General features: G+C 39.0%; 1 protein-coding gene across 7 annotated transcripts in view; it reads left to right on the top strand.

The window, feature by feature from the left end:
* The window catches only part of LOC116707246 (phospholipid-transporting ATPase ABCA1), a 198,336-nt gene that overhangs the window by 37,811 nt on the left and 153,374 nt on the right, over positions 1 to 7,151 (top strand). For 5 of the 7 annotated variants that reach the window (XM_032544515.1, XM_032544517.1, XM_032544512.1 and 2 more), the window contains exon 1: positions 5,762 to 5,932. The exons of the other annotated variants lie outside the window; for them this stretch is intronic. The gene's annotated coding sequence lies outside the window, so the exon portion shown is untranslated. Of the gene's footprint in view, positions 1 to 5,761; positions 5,933 to 7,151 lie in introns of those variants that run through there. 7 annotated transcript variants of the gene reach the window in all.

Consider the following 7,151-nt stretch of genomic DNA (forward strand, 5'->3'; position numbering starts at 1 on the left):
TTCCTTTTTAATGGTAAATGTCCCCCCCCCCGACCCCTATGCTTTGGCTACGCCCCCTTTCACAGCTAATGAACTGTATGACGTAGAATCTTGTGTGAGGTATCACCTTTTTTTGTTCTTATACTAAAGGTGATATTACCTTCTTTAAAGCAAACATCTATTCTAGTTTCTATGTTTGATTCCATATAGCCCACAGTTAAGATCAGCAGACAAAACCCATTTGTCTTTTCAAAAGTGAAGTCAAAGGGATGCTGAGCATTCAATGTTAAAATATGAATGTCACTCTATCTTTAAAATTGGAACAAAAATCGTTCTTTACTACTTAAAGTATTATTGCAAAAGTGTTACAAATTGATCCATTTGTTTTCTGACTTTTCTGAACCAAAAGTAGATGTACTACAAGGGTGCAGGCAAGAAAAATAATCAACTCAGAACCAAGAAAACATCCACTTTGCCAGGGCAGAGTCACTATATGCTCTATCGTGCTGGGGCAAATGTAGGACTCCAGTTTCCCCCAGTTGGCAGATGTGTTTTACATATTCCCTTATTTATTTGCCTTTTTTTTGTCAATTATGTTATGTGAAAAAAATGCCACTCTTTTCCAGGGCCATCTATCAGTCTAAATGATGCTATCTGTGTGACTCTCACAGATAATGACTTGTGGAATGGTCAAGCTGGGCCTATAAACGGAAAGAGAAATTTTGTGTAGGGCCAGTCTCACAGGCTTGAGATCTCACCTGCTGGAAACACACAAGGCTTATTAAGGGAAGCTCTAATTTAATATCGCTTTGAAAACAGAACTCGGGATAGAGAAACACAGATGTAGAAACAGGTGCATCTAATGGTTACACCTCAGTAAAACACTGTATGAACAATTCAGATAAGCGTCATGGAGACCAAGATAGCTCAGTTGGAAGAGCGGGCGCCCATATATAGGTTTACTCCTCGACGCAGCAGGCGCAGGTTTGACGCCGACCTGCTGCCCTTTGCTGCATGTCATCCCCCCACCCTATCTATCCCCTTTCATGTCTGCAGCTGTTTTGTCAAATAAAGTACCAAAAAATAGTCTTAAAAAGGGTAAGGTTCAGGGAAAAGTGTATTAAAGTAAATTGGCTTTTAAACAGTTTGCAACGTTAGTATTATTACACAGTCATCATTTTATTTTACTTTTATTTTTAGTATTTGTGTGAAATGTGTGATAACAACATATAGCGTCAATATACAGTATGCATGTTTATTGTAAAAGTATTCTGGAGACTGACAGTCAGGTGAATGGGTATGGAGATTAATAACCACATGCAGTTTTCATATCTGTGAAAATAAGAGCTTGATGCTCCCTGCCACATGTTCTCACTCACTCTATGAAACCTGACTCACTTGTTTGTTTAAACTTAGCTTTTTTTAGACTGAAAATTATGTATTTACAGATAACACAGGCATGCAATTCCACAGTGAAGAATAGTTCATATTTCCATGAGGGATACAGATAAAAAAGCAGAACTTCTCATTAGTGCTGCTTTTATCTCTGTTGCAAATGTCTCTTCTCTGCTTTGAAAATGAAGACTGTAACAGCATGATGTGTTACGTTTGGGAAATGTTTCTTTGAGTTAAAGTTTGGAACAATGTAGAGGATGATAGAACAAATACTCCTTATTTGACACTGGTGGCTTGATGAATAAACAACAAAAAAATGGGAAATAATTGCATGCAAATATTTGGCATCAAAATGTCTTACCAACAGCAATGCAATTTTGCGTCAATTTTTCAATAGGTTTGAATATTCGCGCAAGCTCATCTACCACGTCGGTGGGACAGTTTGAGGTCCTTCTAGGGAAGCTGCTGAAGCGCGAGAGAGAGAGAGAGAGAGAGAGAGAGAGTGTCTGGAGATGCGGTTCGAGTAAACAAGAGAGAGTGATCGGAACAGAGTTAAAATTTAGCGTTAAAGATATCAATTGAATTTCCAGTAGCTAGAGTCTACATTTGAGTACAAATAAAATAAATGCTGCAGCTCCTCAACACCAAAAGAGGTGTCCTGCCTTGTTTCCCCTCTACTGTAAGCTTTTTAAATTGAGTTTCCTTTTTTCTATCTATCTATCTTTCTATCTATAGGGCTTTTATTACAAAAGTTAAGAACGGAAAGAGTGTCTCTGGTAAACGCTGGTAGAAAGTAGTAATAACTGTCTATACAACCTCCTTTTGTACTGTATGATCCTCCAGGTAAACAACACAATGTGGTTGTCTTTATTGTCGCAGTGCGACAGCTCAGAAAAACCAACCTTGTTCCCAAAAAAAAACGAAGATACCTTATTGCCACTTACTATTTGCGTTCTGTGTGAAAGTACTCATGAAAAAAACACAGTCAGAAAAATATATATTGAAATATGAATTAGAAATGTGTCCTTGAGGATTTTTAAATCTGTTATCCTTGAAAAATATAAACTACTTTGGTATTTCACCAAGGAATCAAATTGTAGGGTTACTGAGCAAGAGACTGGAATGTTCTTCATCAATTTAAAATATCCTTAAACATACTTGCTCAAGTCAGTGTAGGTGTCAAGGCCATCTGTGTAACACATGTCAACATTAACCAACACAGCTACTGATAACACACTCAGATTTAGTCAGAATTGCACCCAGGATCCCAAAAGACTTGTTAACAACCTTTCAGTCAGATGAAAATCTTCACCAACAAGTGAGTGGTCTAGCTATCCAAGTTGATGGAGCAGCACCAGCTACTCCAGATGATGCCATTGCTGATTTTGGCCCCATCAATATGCTGTCACTGTTGTTTGTGGTTCTGTATGCCAGTGGGGCAGCAGGTGTGGATTACAAGCCCATTTTTCATGGGCATTCCACATGCAAAGAGGAGAAAAATCTAATTTTTTACCTTTTTTTTCTATTTAGTAGGGCCAGTGTTGTTGTTAACACCCACTGTTGGTCCTGGGAGGGCTTCGGCAACCATGTGCTTCCTCCAAAACACATGGATTCACCAGCTGATTATTTTCCGTTGTGTAGATAATCGGACCAATAAGCAGGAGCAGCTAGTGCAGTGAGGGTAGGGTTGGGTACTGAACTCAGTACTTTTTTGGACACAGACTGTATTACATCGGTACTACCGAGGACTGATTCATGTTAAATCAAACGGTGCCAAATTTTGGTACCTGAGAGTGTTAAATGGAGCTGTTTTTTTAAATTGTGTAGAGTGTCCAACATTCTAAATAAATAACAAAATGTTCTAAGCAAGTATCTCATACTGGTATTCACATCTTGATCAACCTTGAATGTTTAATATTATTATATTATATTTTTTTACCAAAATTTATCTTTGGAATCTTATAGAATTGTCAAAGACGTAATGGAACAGTTCTGCTTGAAACAGATGGCCTTGTGAGTCCAAATTTCAAGGTGTTGTTTTCCTCACACCAAGTTCTCACTGCAGTCCAAACAGTGGGGATGTCAAAATAGACTGCATAAGTTTAACGATAGAAAGTGTTCTGCCTCTGCACACACTGTCTGTGTGGGCTGTGCTGGCTGAAATCAAAACAAACACAATTTTTGCCATGGCCAGCAGTCAGGAAAAGGCAACAACATCTGTCCAGGAGGGCTGTTATTTTTTTTTCTTTAACTTTTTTGGGTTTCCTCTCCCTAGAACAACTCTTCACCTGCTCAGAGGAAGACATAACAGAATCGAAAGCCGAAACTCCGGCTGTGACCCTTATAGTACTGTTGAATGTTTATCCCTGCCCAGTGTCCATCAGCTGTCCAGTCTGTCTGGATGAACATTGTTAACAAGCACCTGTGTGATACTTCTCACCTCATCAACAGGGAGAAAGAACTTGTAGAAAGTAAGGGCAGAAAGAAACCGGCTAGCTAGCTAGCTAGCACAGACTCTCTGGGAGATGTACTCGATATGGCTTGCTCTCAGTAAGCAGCCTGGGATATTGATTATCCTTGCTTGGGTATTCATCGGTGTTCATTAATTATTTTGTTTTGTTTTTTCTTTAATAGATTGAATTGCAAGCACACAAGGGTCTAACCCAGTAATAGTGCCATCTTAAATTTTGATGCACTGTCAATAAACTTTCCAGGTCATGTCTTCCCCAGCAAGGATTGCAAATGAGCTTGTTACTCCTTCGGCTAGCGTGCTTGGTTAGGAATATTTTTACTACACAGCAAACAGTGCTGTTTAAGTATTGGAGTGGTGAGTAAAGTACAATGGAGAACAAGCTGGCTCAAAACATCTTTTCTGCCTTATTTTAATAATCTCATTTTTTTGAGTCGAGAGTATAAAGAAAGTGCTCCAAATGTCTCGGGTCATTTTGCTCTGCATCTAGTCTACAGGAACACTTGATCCAGTATCATGTATATCATATGTCTGCCTCAGAATAATAAAAATATGTGCCCACTATTCTGCACGGAGGTCCTGAAGACAGTAAATGTACTGATGTTGAGCTAGTCAGAGATGGAAACCATTCAATTCATTAGTTTCTACACTGAATTAAACTAAATGTTTTTACACTAATTTGCTTTACTTAACTGTATGCTCATCCAGCTCCTTCTTCCCAGGTTCAGGTTGTGTTCCCATTATCATTTGTTCCTTAAGGTATGCAAGAAACAAATTACAAGGTAGTGCTGTTGAAAATGTGCACCTTGTTTTTCATTAGTATGGCTAGACTAATACAGGGTTTACTGACCTGGGAACAGCAGGTGTACTCCACCATGCTAACACCGTCGGGCAGCAGGCACTTCATTAGTCGAAGCAATTACTTTTGGGCAGTTGAGGTTTCAGCTAGGTTCGATGAGTGTGAGGGTGTGTAACTAATTGAGAGTATGGGCCCACACCTCATGAACAAGTCACAGTAACCCTTCACTAATAGTGAGGGGGGAAAAGTTTTCTCTTGAAGTTTGTAAGAGTGTGGAGAGAGTTGGTCACAATCCTGACAAAAATTGACATACTTTTAGAGTTACTGATTGGCACACTGTACTGTTATTTCAAGATCTGGCTGGTATTTTCAAATCTTGTTCAGTAAAATGTCAAAACTTGAATTGATATTTAAAAACATAATAAGCTTTGGTTTGAAAGACATAAAATGTGTTATATCCAGTGTGAGGTATCCTTTTTCCATGTCTAAACACCCATCTAATCCGCATAATTATGTCTTTACTGTGCAGCTTTGGTATTATTCTTTATCACCTAGCATAATAAACTCTTAGCCCCCTTGTTACCAAATTATATAGTTGCTATAAAACCCAACAGTCACTGCACTTAGCTGGTCCCCCACATGACACGTTCAGTTTAATCATCAACACCATCAACATCTTCAGCTTGGCCCTGTCTCACTGTAAATAAATACACTTCCCATGATCCCATCATGTCTTTGAACCTCTTCCACTGACGCTTCCCTTACATAAAAGAAAAAAGGACTAATTAGCTCATGAATAATTTGTACTAAGCCAACAGGTGACTACATTCCAAAATGTAATGTAGGAGACCCTGGGAGACAAACTTATACAGCCCATGAATGCAAAAACAAGGCCAGCGAAATGTAGAGCAATGCTCCTGTTCACCCTCCTCGCCTCATCAGGTGACTCAGACAAGACTACAAGTAGCAGACATATGTGCTCTGCTACAGGGCTAAGCTTAAGGGAACATGCTGTGCAATGTACACCACCTGTGTGCTTCCTGGCTGTGGTATTACCGTGACTACGACGCACCAGAGGTCATTTGCATACTTTATGACTCTCGGGTAAAAGAGGGTGGTGACATTAGAGGTAGGCAGGGTGAGTGTGTGTGTCTGAGGGAGAGAGAGGAAAAGAGATAATAAAAGTGTGGCTTTTTTTGCATGACTCATAAGAGCCAGCAGTTAAAACTGATCAGATCCACTTATAGTCCCTAAGATGTGCTGATGGGTGAGAACCTAACTGCTTGGAGGTAGGTTGTTTTTGACAGTTTGTTTTCTCTAACAGGACACATGTTTTGTATTGAAACCTCCTGTGATGCTGCCTCGCTTCTGTTGTTGTTGATGTTGTTATCGGAGCTTGCTCTCTACTCCCGAGGCTTGCTCAGGCCTGGGTCTCTGTACACTCGTCTCTATTTTCCTCCGTCTGTCTTGTCAGTAGTGGATCAAATATAGTGCCGTGAGAACTGCTTGTCTTATTTGAAGTTAAACTGGCCTCCAGGCCGTCTGCTTTTAAAATAGAAATAAAGAAGGTAAGACGGAATTAAATGATTTCAGTGGAAACATTTCACAATGACCGGAGAACACAAAGTTCCCAATTGTTAGCGTTTTGTTATAGTTGACTACATATCATGATTCATGTTCTACCAGCTTGTTTGCTGAGTCACAAGGGGAAGGATGGTGAACTTTAGCCCATGCTGAGCAACACTACTCCAATGCTAATGATTTACACTGAGCCTAGACTGATGTCAAAAGTTGTAAAGAGGTAGTGCCAACTTTTGTACCTTATACCGTGTGCGAGGTAATTTCTTCTTGAACGACATCTCTTAATGATTCATTAAGTGCAAACATGTATCATATCTTTTTTATTTATCATTTTCATTTGTTTCTAATGAATGAGTAATTAGCTGCTCAAATTGATTGACAGGTTGCCACATGACGCACAGTTACCAGAGCTGAGGTATATTACTTCTCTTAAAACTAATTACCTGTAATGTCTGACTTAATATCAGCAATATCATTTGACAGACTCCAATATCACAACTTAAAGTCTCTGTTATTAAATGGATTTGGTGCAAAAAGTTTGAACTTAGTGACAGAATTTTTATTGTAACAAGTTACCTTTTAGCAATGCTAATTCTAGATACTGTTTGCCACTACCTAAGTTTTTTTTTTGGTTTGTGCTTTAATACAGTATGTGGCATACACATGCAATTTACTCAGTATGGGCTTTTTTAAAAGGCTGTTAAAAGAAATTGTTTAGGAAATGAATCACAAACCAGCTGTTTTCAACCAACCTGATTAGTCTTCTCATTAAAGGGGTTGTGATATACCTAATAAGAAAGCAATTAAACAGTTTTAAAGGCAAATATCACACTCACTTTTCACTCGTGCTCTGAATTTTTTTTAAATTTGTTATCCTTAAAACTAACACAAGTGCACCAAGTGTAAGGGATTGGTTGGGGGGGGGGG

This window comes from Etheostoma spectabile, chromosome 19 (assembly GCF_008692095.1).
Source record: "Etheostoma spectabile isolate EspeVRDwgs_2016 chromosome 19, UIUC_Espe_1.0, whole genome shotgun sequence".
In the NCBI taxonomy this organism is placed as follows: domain Eukaryota; kingdom Metazoa; phylum Chordata; class Actinopteri; order Perciformes; family Percidae; genus Etheostoma; species Etheostoma spectabile.